Source organism: Zalophus californianus, chromosome 9 (genome assembly GCF_009762305.2).
Source record: "Zalophus californianus isolate mZalCal1 chromosome 9, mZalCal1.pri.v2, whole genome shotgun sequence".
Classification (NCBI taxonomy): Eukaryota; Metazoa; Chordata; class Mammalia; order Carnivora; family Otariidae; genus Zalophus; species Zalophus californianus.
This window is the reverse complement of record NC_045603.1, coordinates 100,942,086-100,956,211: the sequence shown is the minus strand read 5'-3', so window position 1 is coordinate 100,956,211 and position 14,126 is coordinate 100,942,086.

Here is a 14,126-nt window from a genome sequence, read left to right as displayed (position 1 = left end):
TCGTCCCGAATCTGGCCCGGCCTCTCCAGCTCTCCTGCTGCCTACCTGAGTGGGACCTGCCCTCCCACTGATGGTTTCTCCTCCACGGGGCCTCAGGACAGGTATTTGGCCTGGCGGTTTGCCTGCCTCCCCTCCCCAGGTGCCAGGGCCTCTGAATATCCCACAGACTGTGGGGGTGATGGCTCCAGTTTTGAAACGGCTCATACACACAGGGTTGCAGTGTCCTGGGGAGGCTGGGATGTGCCAGCTGTGGGACTATCTTGGGCTGAAAGGCAAGGAGACTGGGCTCTATGCAGGGTTAAGTGGACCCACAGGGAAGAATGATACCGTGCCTCTACCTGAGGCACCTTTCTAATGGGGCAAGTGGAAGCTCTCCAGGTCTCTGTCCTTCAGAAATATAGTCTCCCTTCCATGGGTGGGATGACCATCTCCCGTCTTTAGACAAGTTTTTCTTAATCCCCTTTCACAGATGAGACCACTGAGGCCTATTAGTGGGGGGTATAATTTCCCATTCAATCTACATATTCTTATACAGGTCATCTACCCTCCCTAAATGGGTTCTGGGGCCAACAGCCAGTCCAGCCCTAGGGCTAGATCTGCAATGTTGGAGTCTCTCTCTCTCTTTTTTAAAAACCCAGTGTCAGAGAGTTAACCTTTAGGACAGTTAAGCTAAGCTTCTTTATTATCAGACAAGGTCCCCTTTCTCTTCCTTCTCCTCTTTTCAAAAATGAAATCTTATGCCCTGCTCGACTCCTATTCCTCACTCTTCTCCCCAAAGGAAACACCACTGCCAATTTGGGATGGCCCATGGGGGTGTGTGGAGTCCTCTTTCCCCTACGAAGCAAAGGGGTAGAGACAGGTTTGAGGGTACCCTTTTTATTATGCCCACCTTGGTCCTTTGTAAACCAGGAGATTTTTTCCCTGGTTTCTTCCTTCTCTTTGCTCTCCTCAGAGAATCCTCCAAGAACAGGTTCACTGCACCCTTTCACACTGTGCTTTAACTGAGTTCCCTCTTACACGACCCACTTCACACCCCAGACCAAGGGGGGAGGCCAAGGGAAGGCTGCCCCACAAGGAGAATACGTGGGTATTCACTCAGTGGCTGGGCAGGAGGCCTTTTTCAGCATGTGGTAGACAGCCGCAGATCCCTGAACTCCTGCAAAATAATACCCAGGGAGCCGGTGTCTCCAGAATGTTGCCAGCCTGCTTTGGAGAAGCTATCCCAGGCTGGAAAATGGCCGCATGACTCTGCTTTCCAGACAGGCAAACCCAGACGTAGAGAAATAGACTTGCCTGAGGATATCCTGACTCCTGTACCAGTCAGGCCTTAGCCAGGATTCCAGAGAAACTGCTTGCTCTGGAACATGGTCTGACTCAGTCTCTCTTTTGGCATTAGGAAAACAAGATACAATAGAAAGACCATCAGTTGTGGCCCTTAGGATGCCTGGGTTCTGCTCTTCTTGCACAGTTAGACCTTCATTAAGAATTTTCCATGTCTTGTGTTGTCTCCAGATGAGAGATGAATGGGGAACACATCTTATTCCTCCCTGAGATTTCTAAGTTTTAAAAATTCAAGTCCAGGAAGGAGAGAGCTAGGAATTAAAGTCTCAAAGCGCAATGCAAAGAGCGTGGTCTTCAAATCCTGGCTCTTCTGCTCACTAGCTGTGGTTTCAGGGCAGGCTTTTCTTTCTTTTCTTCTTTCTTTTTTTTTTTTTTTTTTTGTAGCATCTCCAGGACTCCGTTCCTTTGCCTATCTGCTTCAGGGTAACCAAACTGATCTCACAAAGTGGTTCTGGGAATCGGAGGAGGTAAGACATAGAGAAGGAGCTAGCTTGATTGCTGGCGCATGCGGGGTAGCTAGCCAGAGCGGTTCCATAACCTGTTTAGTTTCTTTGAGAGAGGCATTGTCTTATTGTAATTAGTTTAAGCCAGTGGACTTCGTGCATTTTTTTAAAAAAGGAATTCTATCCACACTTCCAAGTCTGTGGACCATCACAACTCCCAACCTTAGTGGCAGGCGAGAAGGTTTTTTAAAAATGTTCATAACAATGGCTCATTGAGCAAGCACTGCAAATGAACCGGACAGCTGAGGCGGTTTTCCAGATAATCCCCACCTCAAATCGAGTGACGCCTGCTCTGATTGATCGGGACACTTGTCTCCGTTCCTTGCCTCATCTTGTCCACGGCAGCCCAGTTGTCTCACAGATCCTTCGGTTAATATTCTTTAAAAAAGATAGTGTTGATTCACAATTCATTGCGGACTGTACAAAGGTAGTTCAAAGATCCTTTGAAGGAAAGAGAATGGTTGGGTCTCTTAGTCACCACCTCAGATGCTAGTTTTTCAGAGAAGTAACATCGGGAACAAAATGCAGAATCGCCTCCCTGGCTCACTAGTCTTTGGAAAAGCCAGAAACACAGCACTCTCTGTTGCCTCATTGGGTTTTACCACACTTCCATAAAGGGCCCAAGGCGTACAGGAGTACTACCAATTTGCAAGGAGAAAAGTGAAGCTCAGGGAGGTTAGGGGACTGGTCCACGTTCACACAGGAAAGCAATGGTCACATTGGAACCATAATCCAAGTCTCCAGATTTCAGAGAATTTTGAAAACACTTGAGAAGCCTCCTCCTATCCTTTGGGGAGGGTCCAGTTTCACAAGAAATAGCTTATGCCCTGACAGCCTCATGCAATTTAAGGAATGCCAGAGGACCATCCTTCCTCCCCCTCTACCCACTTCAGCCAGAATTCCTCCCACTTAGATGCCTGAAGTGATTCATTCCTTGGAGGATTCCCAATTGCAGGTTCAAAGATGATCTGAGGCTGTTGCACACTGAGTCAGTATGCCTGGAGTGGAACCCAAAGATTCAGATTTGTAAAGAGCACCCCAGGTGATACGCAGCCAGTCTTAAGAACCACTGCTTTACGTTGAGCCTTGCATCCCAGCTGTCCTGTTTTGAAAAGGAAGGACACCTGGGAAGAAGAAGCCACCGAACGGCCGGAAACTTAATGCACAATTTTCCTAGTCCTGAGAGATGGCCCTCAATACACAGAGCAAGTGCACTCAGCAATGCGAATCACACTTGTGGCCTTCTTGCAATTCACAGTTCACTGTTCATATCAGCATGGAAAAAGCTCTCAGGATTCTTTCCTTTTTTTTTAAGTAATCTCTGCACCCACCGTGGGGCTCAAACTCATGACCTTGAGATCAACAGTCGCATGCTCTACCAACTGAACCAGCTAGGTGCCTCATTTTTTTGTTTTTTTCTTTTTTTAGGCTCTTGGAATTATTTTTCTTTTTTTAAGACTTTTTTAAATTTATTCATTTGAGAGAGAGAGAGAGAGAGCACAAGCAGTGGGGAGGGTCAGAGGGAGAGGGAGAAGCAGACTCCCCGCCGAGCCAGAAGTTGGATGCAGAACTCCATCCCAGGACCCCGGGATCATACCCTGAGCCCAAAGCAGATACCCAATCCACTGAGTCACCCAGACACCCCTCTTGGAATTCTTAATAAAAGCGGGTTAGCACAGAGTTTCTTTCACAAATACAGTTGATCCAGAAACCTGCCCTGTTTTTTTTCCCCACTTAACACCTGTTAGTATTCCAAAGGACAGATTTTGTTGGGAAATGCTGACTTGTGTAAACCATTTTAGCAGCTTCCTCTCTAGGTAGACTGGAAAAGTAAAGGAAGATTCAGGAAGCTGCAAAAATTCGAGAAGGTTAAAAAACATTACCAGGTAAAACTTCATCTGCTTGGGACCAGCTCGATTTTAAGGTTTTGCATGATGCTATGTAGAAAAATCCCAGAGGTGGGTTCAAGCTTCCTGTAGTTCCCCTACGAAGTGAGTTCTTATACATCAAAATTATCTCCTTATCAGAATATTGATATTAAGCACTTGTAGGCAGTTTTAGAGTTTACAAAATTCTCAATGTTGGTACAATATAATACTCGGAGGTGAATATGAGTATGCTCATTTTATGACAAGAATATTGACATTCAGTAAACTTAAACCACTCATTTGAGAACTGGAAGAGGCTCAGAGATAATCTAGTCTAGTGGTTCCTCAGCCCGATTCCACAGCAGAAATACTTAGTGTTCTTGCTAAAATCCTAGGTCGCTGGAAACTCTGCTTCAGCGGTTTTGGTCCAGGGATCTGCGCTTTAAATTAACCCAAGTGATTCTTACGCTGCCTGGACCCATGTCTGGGTCCAATCCTCTCTTTTTTAACTGGGAAAATAAAGACCTGGAAAAATAAGTGGAAGAACCCCACATCACAAAGCCAGGACTCAAACACGAATTTTTCTCATTCTGAGTGCACTGTTCTTGCCCTTAAATCCCTGATGCCTCACACTGGGGCAAAGGAGGTCATGGTGGATCATGGTGGTTCATGGAGGTCCACATACTCTATTCAGTTAGTACATTTGGAGGTTAAGAGGTGAAGGTACTTTGGAGGGCCAGCTCATTTTTACCAAGTGTGTAGGAGCCCCATCTGTCCAATATTCCTTTTGACGACATCAGGAGGTGGGCAAAATCATCTTCCTAGATGAATGAAGTAAGATTCTCACATTCGATTTATTTATTGTAATATTTATTTTTAATTATTTTTCCTTTAAAAGTTACCTGGTCTACCAAAATCTGTCTCCATGCTGACATCTTTCAGAGACGCTTCCTTGAATTTATCCCACCTGACTGGTAACTCTCTTTCATCTCATCCGTCTTCAGCAACTGTATATCCTGTTGCCTTTGGAGATGTGCTTTTGCAGTAAATGTTCTTAAGACCTTTTCATGACCTGTGTCCAGCCTTCTCCACAGGTAAAATCTCTGTCTTCTCCTCACTCTGGGTCCCCACTGGTCTATACCAAGTTAATGGACATTGTCAGTCAGCTATAAAAGAAAACACTCCGGCTGAGAGTCAGGAATCCTGGGTGCTATCATCTCAGCTCCACCGTCAGCTTGCTGGCTGCCTTCAGGCAAGCCACTTCCTCAGTTTCCCCCAGCAATAAGTGAATGCATCAGACTAGATTAATATTTCCCAAGACATGTTCCAAAGGCCAGTTTCTCAGGAGATGAATGATTGTTCTAAGAAAAAAGTCACTCTGTAGTCAAGTATGTTTTGGAGGCGCTAGATTAAATGGGTCTCTACGGCAAGATGTCTCAGAGACTTTGACACTCATCATGAACCTACACTAGGGGCATGGCTTGTACGGAACCCCTTTTTGGAAGGCACCGCATGGGGCTAGAGTGCTGCAACACTGACTTAGCCAGAGGCTGGGCAGGATGAGCTCTGGGGTCCCTTCCAGAAAGAAGAGATGTAAATAGTGTGCTAAGCACTGACCCAGAAGTCAGAAGGCTTGGGTTCAAACCTCTTCCACTTACAGGTTGTGGGGTGGTACTAAGCGCATCGCAGCCCCACCCCGTCTGAGCATCAGTTTCCTCACAGTGTTGTAATGGAGGCACAGCACCTAGCCCGGGACTCAGATGAAAAAGATGCTTAAACTTGGCTTTCTTTCTATCTGGTGTTCAATGTCTTATTTCCCACCCGGGTCTTTATTAATAGCTCCATGGGATTTCCTTCTGAAATAGTTCTGTGCATCTGCCCCTAAACTCTGTACCTTTTTTTTTTTTTAAAGATTTTATTTATTTATTTGACAGAGAGAGACACAGTGAGAGAGGGAACACAAGCAGGGGGAGTGTGAGAGGGAGAAGCAGGCTTCCTGCGGAGCAGGGAGCCCGATGCAGGGCTCTATCCCAGGACCCTGGGATCATGACCTGAGCCGAAGGCAGACGCTTAACCATCTGAGCCATCCAGGCGCCCCAAACTCTGTACCTTTCAGGGGGAGTTTTGATTTGGCCCCGACCACTGGCTCACCCTGCCCCAGGCTTTTGAGTTCTTTTCTCCTCCACCTTTTCCCGAGCAGGGAGATAATCCAACCAGACCTGGCATTCAACACAGCCGGGTAGGTGGTTTAGCAACGGGCTTGACGATGTGTGCACCAAGCCCCTGAAGCTCTTTTAACCAAGGTGGGGAGCATGGGAGGTTTGCTGGGATGACTCGGGTCACCTGATGGATGGTTTTAGGCAGTGAGCGGAACAGATTGCTGGCCAACACACAGTAGAGCCCACTCAAGCCTCAGGAATGTTATCACCTTTGCTCACCGGAAGGCAGGTGTTTGTCTAGGTTGACCCAGGGTCAGGCATACCTGCACTGAATACAACCGGTCTTTTCCCCAGGCTGAGCGTACACATTTTGACTCAGCCAGGGTCAGGGGTCACTAGAAATAAAGGTCAGAGGTGGGTGTTGGTGGTAGGGGGTGGATTTCCGGTGCATTTTTGTATTCACTGAAGAGTCAGAAAAAGTTACTCAATTAACAGGCTTCTCAGCATGGGTTGTTGGGAACCTCAGTACCCCCTGTTACACTGGATCCCAAGATTGTGGTTCTGAACTCAAGGATTTCGACGCCTTCATCAAAATCCAGCAAGCACTGCCAGGTACTGCTACTCTAAAAGCCCAACACATGTTATAAGTTCTTCAATCCTCATGGCTCTGTGAAGTAGTTTCTATTATTTTCCTCAGTTGCACCGAGAGGTTAAGTAACTTGCTAACATTTCCCCAGCTATCTGCTGGTGGCAGGGGTGAATCTAGAAAGTCTGGTTCTGGAACCAGTGATCCTCTCCACCTTACTAGCCTGCCTCTCTAAAGTAAATCAGGGTCTCACTCTTTGAAGCCCCCAGTGGAGCTGTAACATGTAGGTCCATCCAAGCTAGTATTTCACAGAGTGAGGCAATGGGAACTTAACTACACAAGACAGGCCAAGAAACCAGAAATTGGGGCCCAAGGGTTAGCACCCTCATGAATACCACTCAGCTGAATCCCCCTGTGTTACTTCTTGGACTTCCCTCCCCTGGGGCACTTTGCCCTCGCCCTACCTGAGATTTCACACACACATGGCCAAAATAGCTATGGAGGGGGCTTTAACCTTTACCTCCATTCTCCTAGGATTCTTTCTTTCCTTTCTTTCCTTCTTTTCTTTTTCTTTCTTTCTTTCTTCCTTCCTTCCTTCCTTCCTTTCTTTCAAAGATTTTATTTATTTATTTGAGAGAGAGAGAGACCACGAGACAGCGAGAGAGCACAAGCAGAGGGGAGGCGTAGAGGGAGAAGCAGACTCTCTGCCGAGCAGGGAGCCAGATGTGGGACTCGATCCCAGGACCCCAGGATCATGATCTGAGCCGAAGGCAGACGCTTAACGACTGAGCCACCCAGACCCCCTCCTGGTATTCTTTCTAACCATAGAAGGTACAAAGAAAATGACTTGGAGAGGTGAGAAGGCCAGCACAGGTGTCATGGCCTTTCTTTCTTCATTGAGTCAACAAGTATTTTATAAGTGCCTCCCATAGGACTGGCACCGCTAAGCACTCAACTGACCAAAGTAAATGAGATTAAGATCCTTCCCATTAGCAGCTTCCAGATAGTAAAACAACTACGCAATGATGGGAATATCCAAAAGGAACAAGGAGGCTCTAAAGGACTTGAGAAGGGAACATCCGGCTGAGGTAATCCCAGAAGGCTTCCTGGAGGAAGTGGAATTTGAACTTCTGCCATCACCAAGCAGCTGTTCCAAGCTCTTGAGGCAGTCACTGAGCCCTCCTGGAACTCCTTACAGGATCCATCTCAAAGTTCCAGCTTCCAGCTGAGAAACAACACCCGTGGGCTGAGCCAGCCCCGAGCCCTGCCAGCCATAATCCCCAGCGACAATTCGGAGGGGCCTGTCAGAATTTCCTGAAGGAACAGCTGCTTTAAAGAAGAGATGGGGGGATAGCTTTGCAAGTTAATCCACTGATATTTTGCCTGCCTCTTCTCTGCCTTGCCAGGCCCAGCCCCTCAGAGACAGCCTAGCTGTGCAGTAAAGGAGAATGGACCCTGTCCTGGAGACAGGACAATAATGAGGTCAATGAAGCATAGCAGGAATGGAGATAAAGGCGCTTTCTTGGGCCTCACTGCCCTGGGGTGACTTGTCCAGTTAATTTTTCCCCCTTCTCGCCTTCTTTTCCCCCCTCCCTCAACACTGCTGGCTCTAAAGGCCCCAGAAAGATATGTGATTATATTCACACGAGATTGCCAGGGAGATTGCTGGAAGGCTGGAGTTCTTGTATTTGCCTTCTAGCCCTGCTGTAAGAAGACACAGAGATTGGGGATTATGTTGCCTTGTGGCTCAGATCGGGAGGGTGGAGGCTGAGGAGGTAAGAGGCAGACCAAAGACCACACAGCAAGCTGGTATCCAGACCCCTGAAAAGTGCCCAAGCCCCCAAGAGCAAAAACGAGCCTTGTTCCCATTGCCGATGGCTAATTTTTCTCGATCGTTCATCCGTGTTTCTTCATTCCATAGAAATTTATTGAACACCTAACATCATCCAGATGCTACAACAAAGTTAAGTTTTGTCAGTGGCCAGAACTCTTTCTCAAATACTCAGCTCCCTAAAAACGAACCCAAAATAAAATATGAAAGTCTCGCTACATTCTAGGCCCAGCTCATTGTTTTACAGCATGGTTTGCATGTGCCTGGTACCACTCCTTCCAACACTGTGACATTCCATAATCATTGAACTGATTTATTCTCAGAGAACAGATGTCCACATATATTTGCTGCCATTAGCAATGCATTTATTCATGTATTCATTCATTCATTTGGAAAACATTTTTCAAGTATTTCATGCTACTGGGTTCACTCTGGTGGGGAGAGCAGACTTACTAATGGGGAGGAGGACCGACATGTGGCTCCGAAACAGAGAATTAATATCTTTTTGTTGTCTAGCATTTGACATCTGCCATCTTGTTACAGTTCCCCTGCAGCCCGACGGGGGGCGGTGCTGCGGGCCCCTTTGCACAGAGGAGGAAAAAAGCGGAGGCTCTGAGAAGTTAGGTAAGTGGCCCAGGGCCCCGTAAGTACAAGCAAGTGACAGACACCCCTGAAGAGCTTCTCACGCAAAACAGGTATGTGAACTGTACACCGAGGAAGAGGAGGAAGCACAGACGCGGGGAGGAGAGTCCGTGGAACACCCTTCCGGGCACGGATGCCCTCATACTTGGGCAGCCATTCAAAGCCCTTGCAGAGAAAGGAAGGACGTTCTTCGGCCCGAGGAAGAAGATGGCGCTGATGGAGCCCCTCACGCAGGTGTGCTCCTGACCTCGCCATGACTTTTTCATAGACCCGGAGGGGCTCAGACAAACCCTCAGGGTCCGCAGGGGAGGGAATCACTAGAGGGAGTGCAGTTGGAGGTTGAAACAGAGGCCAGAGGTACAGGGTAGAGGACAAACACCTTTGTAATAGTTTTCTTAAATCACTCAAACCAGGGCATTCAGGTGAAGATAAGAGGTTGGGGGGAGACACAACCCTGGACTCCACTGGGGCTGGCGGCAGCGGTGACAAAAGGGAAATAGCAAACCCCCACCCCCCCACCCCCCCCCACCCCCCCCCCCCCCCCCCACCCCCCCCCACCGCCAGGTCTTGGCCTCGGCTTCAGGACGGATCAGGCCTGCCCTGGCAATCTCAAGGTCACCCCAGTGCATGTCCCAGGACGGCACACAGATGAGGCTCCCAATTACTCATTAGCCAGCCTGGGTGCTGGCCCCCATGTCCCTGTCCTTGGCCACAAACAGAGATGAAAGCCAAGCCGCCAGCTCTGGGAGAGGCGGGCCTGATGGTTCAGTAGCTGTCTCAGCTGTTGGCATTATCAAAGCCGGGGACAGCCAAGACGAAGGGGAGGCTGGGCTTTCAAACACTTCTGCGCCTTTCACCACTCCCCCTTCCTCCGTCTCCTCACCCAAACAAACACAAGCAACAAAGCCCGCCATTAGTGGACAGGGGATTTTAACAATCGGCTCCCAGGGCAAAGACTGCTGGAGCCAGCTTAGGCAAGGACAGGCCAAGATGTGTTGATGAGAGGGAAGGAATCCTTCCGAAAGTCCTTCGACTAGACCCATGGAAGGGACTGCTCTACCCTTACCTCAAGTCTGAGGAAGAAAACGCTTTGGATTCAGGTTCAAGTACAGCCAAGCCCTCCTGAGGCCTCGGTCCTTCCTGGCATCTGCCTCCCCACTCCCCCTCTCACTAGACGGCTGTGGGGAGGTGCTCATGTGACCATTCCTATCCTTGTTGCTCCAAGCTTCCCCCACCCACCCCTCATCAACTGAGATCACACAAGTCTAGAAGCGTTGTCCGAGGGCGTGCAGTGGGCCGCCATAATGCCCCACTACCCGACTCCGAACCCGGCCTGGAAACCAACCACGTCACTGGGCTGGTCTTAGTCCATTGCCCCATAAAAGGAAATTGGCGAAATTCGACGCGGAGAAACTGAAGGCTGGTTGGAAAGGCCCGGAGTTGAGAACCTCCAAAAGTCCTTGTTCTTGGCTCTCAAGTGCCTCCTTGACTAATAGCTAATAGTAGTGAAACGCCAGCAAGGGCTCGATGGTCAGGGCAGCAAGAAACAAAGCCACAGCAGATTTCATCTCCCCTAACTTTCCCAGCAGTCAAGAAACAGAGTGACTCTAATATGCCCGGGGTCGAGCAGATGATGGAGGTAAATACAAAGACCTGGTCCCTCATCTCCAGGAATTCCTAAACTGGGGAAAGAATAACATAAATCAACAATAATTATAACAACGAGAGCTGCCATTTACTGAGCGCCTGCCATGTGCTATGCTTCTCACAGCAATAGTGTAAGGTTGCTCTGTGACCGACCTTTATAAAAGAAGACATTGCTGCCTAAAGAGCGCCAGGCCCGGGGGCAGGGCCGGGAGCCACCCCGCCAATCTGGCAGGCATGACATGGGTAGAGAGGAGTCCCCGACAGCCACCTGAGAATTTCCCTTTCTCCTCGCCTGGTGTCCCAGCTCTTCTCTTCGGTCCCCCTTGCTTCTCACCTTCCCCCCACTCTGACCGTGGACTCCACATTGGGGCCTTACCTCTCTCTTGTCTCCGGTTGGCCCTGTTGCTTAAATCTGTTCCTAGGGTTTCATTCATCACCTTTTGCCTTGCAATTTCCAAACCTGTCTCTCCGGCTCCCCCCTCACTTCACGCTCTGGGTCTCTATTCCCATCTCCCAATCATTTCAGATACTTATTACCACCTTGCCGTTCTCAGGCTACTGTGTTCAGGATCTCTTTGCCCCTTGCTTGGATTTCAGTGGCCTGAATCCCCTGTGACATTTTTTTAAAGATTTTATTTATTCATTTGAGAGAGAGAACGCGAGCGAGCTAGCATGAGCAGGGGGAGGGGCAGAGGGAGAGGGAAAAGCAGACTCCCCACCGAGCAGGGAGCCCAGATTGGAGCTCAGAGCTCAATCGCAGGACCTTGAGATCATGACCTGAGCCCAAGTCAGATGCTTAACCGACTGAGCCACCCAGGCACCCCCTTCCCTGACATTTTATTCTGTTCCTATACCGAGTTTTCTTTGAGAACTCTATTGAGTTCTCTTCCTAAATATCTCCTTTGTCGCATCACTATCTTACTCAAAAATTTTCCGTCGTCTCTGAACAACTATAGAGTATCTCCAGATGCTACAGAGCGCTCTGCGTTCTGGTGCCACCCTATTCTCTAAGCTCTTCTTCTCAGATCCTGCACCCCAGGATGACTCCCTACCCCCCAGCGCGTCTCAATGCTTCCGCTCCCTGTACCCTCCTGGACAGCTCTCCCTATGGATTCCTACCTCCCTTCAGGATAGAGCTCAAGCAGGTGTCTTACCTGGAGCTAGTCCTAGTGCCCACAGCTGGATGCGGGTCCTCCCTCCCTAAATTGTCATAGCACTTGGTTATTTCATGTCCTCAGGTTTTGGGGTTTTGTTTTGCCTTGCATTTTGGTGCCACGGAAGGAGTTTGGGCTGTGAAGTTCAAATGAGTGAATTCTGGCTCAACAAATTCCTAGTGGTGTGACCTTGGACCCTTTAGTGGGAACCTTTCTTTCTCCCATCTGTAAAATGGGCGACAGAATACAACCTTGCTACGAAAGTTAGACATAATCCTAGGGTGAAAACACCCTCCATGAGCAAGTGATCAGCAGGCAGTCATGGTTATCGTGGGATGTTTGTTTCTCTCCCACGAGAACAGAAATTCCTCGAGATTTAGCTGACAAACTTCTGTTTGTTTTTGCAACGACCTTGGTCATCAGCACCGAGCCGGGAATATAGACTTCTCTGAAGCAACGTTAGCTGAATGCTGACTGAACTGGAGAAATCAAGACTTTCTCCGTCTCCTTTGCTGCTGCCCTGTCTGTCCAAGCCCCGCCACCCTGGAGTCAGGAGCCTCCAAGATCCCAGCTCCAGCCCTCCCTGACCTCTGCCTCCGTTTCCCCACCCTGAAGTGCCTCGTTATCCACCCCCACGCCATCCATACAAGACGTTATTTGAAAGAACTCAGCTGTAGGTGGAAATGAATGTTGAGAGCTGCTCAATGGAACAGGAATCATAAATCACTCTGAAGTTGGGATGAAACCCTAGGAAGCCGTGCCATGCAAACCACAATTCCCTAAACCTCTGTAAAAAGTGGCCCCGGAACCCCTGGAGACCTGGCAAGACATTCCTTTCTCTCTGTTGCTTGGCACTTGGCTGTTCTAATTCTGGCTGAACCCCAGCAGCCCACAGGCATGTAAAATCTAAAAGCCCCACCACCCGTGCCCTAGATGAGAATGCATCCTGGGCCCCATGTCGTCGCTTTGTCCCTGCATTAAAACCCTACGGGGTCTTCAGGTTATAAACAGGGACATCGAGGGTGGCTAAGCTACCTGGGTGGCTTCGGCATCCCATCCTCCTCGCCTACTTGTGGTGGCTTTTCCTCAAATCAAGGCCCCCAAGGCTGGCCACCCAGGGGTGGCCACAGTGAACCCCAATCTCTGGCCTTTGCTGTTGTGCCGGGGGAATGCTCGGGGCCAAGGCCCTTGAGCCTGGGAGGGAAGAACACTGGTTGCAGATGCGAGCTTGCAGGATGCTTTGATGTTCCGAGCAGAAGCGGGAGGCGTGGGAAGTCAGACGTCTGTTCCCTGGAGCTCTCACAAGGCAAAACCCTTCCGTTATCTTATAGGCCTGAGCATAGCCTAAAGGTGCTGGCTCAAGTGTGTCTTGGCCCAGAGTAAATCAGGCCCGAACCAAAGAATGCACTTGAATCAAAGTGGAAAATTAGACGCTGTGCAGGAGAAAGCTCTCCTCTCCAAAATATATATGCTTCAAAGTGTACCCCAGTCTAGCTGGGACAGGGGCCATCAAAATGCAAATGTGGGCCTTGAGAATGCTAATGCTGGAAGTGGAGAACAATACCCAGACAGACTTCTTGGGGCCAGGGAGAGGGCCCCAGGGCAGGATGTGGGAGCTGAAGAGGGGGCAGGGATGAAAGGGGTAAAGGAAGCCGTGTGAGCGAGCCTGGAGATGAGAAAACAGCAGGAGCCCATTGAGGCTGAGTGACTGCGCGGGCAGGCCTGGGACAGGGGAGTGCTGCCGGGGACGGGTCAGAGGACCTGCCGCTGACCCGCTGACCTGAGGCTCCCGTGCCCAGGAAAGATGAGGGTGAGTTCAGGGAAATTTCTCTGAGTGGCAGCCCAGCAGGGTGGAGAGTCAGGACACGCCTGGAGTCCCGGGCTTGGACTTGAGGTCAAGGCCCGGAGAAACAGACAGAAGGACCCGTGTTTCTGGAAAGGCGGTGAAGCCAGGAGACATCCCCTGCTTGGGTGCAACTGGCTTGGGCAGCGCTCCACGAGGGCACTTGAAAAGAGGGGCCGGGAGCGAGGTGACCGGACGGAGCCAGGCCTGGAAGAGCGGCTTGCCTGGCTTGTGTTTCTCCTCCTGCCTCTGTGCCTCACTCTCCTCTCTGTAAAGTGGCGAGCCCTGGTGCCAGAAGACGGAAGAAGTTAAAGCCGAGAGCCCGGCACGGCGTAGATGCTTGTGGGTGCTTGCGGTCATCAGTGTAGACTGAGAAACCGAGGCCCAGGAGGGTTTACCAGTGTGTGTGCCACTCTAGATGGCAAGAGAGCAGCAGGGGCTGCACTGCAACTTGGATCTGTCCGTCCGGAGCCCAGCACCAAAGCAGCGCTATCTGCCTGTGCCACTAGTGGTCCAAAAACAGGATCCTGACATGCGCCCTGGGATGCCAGG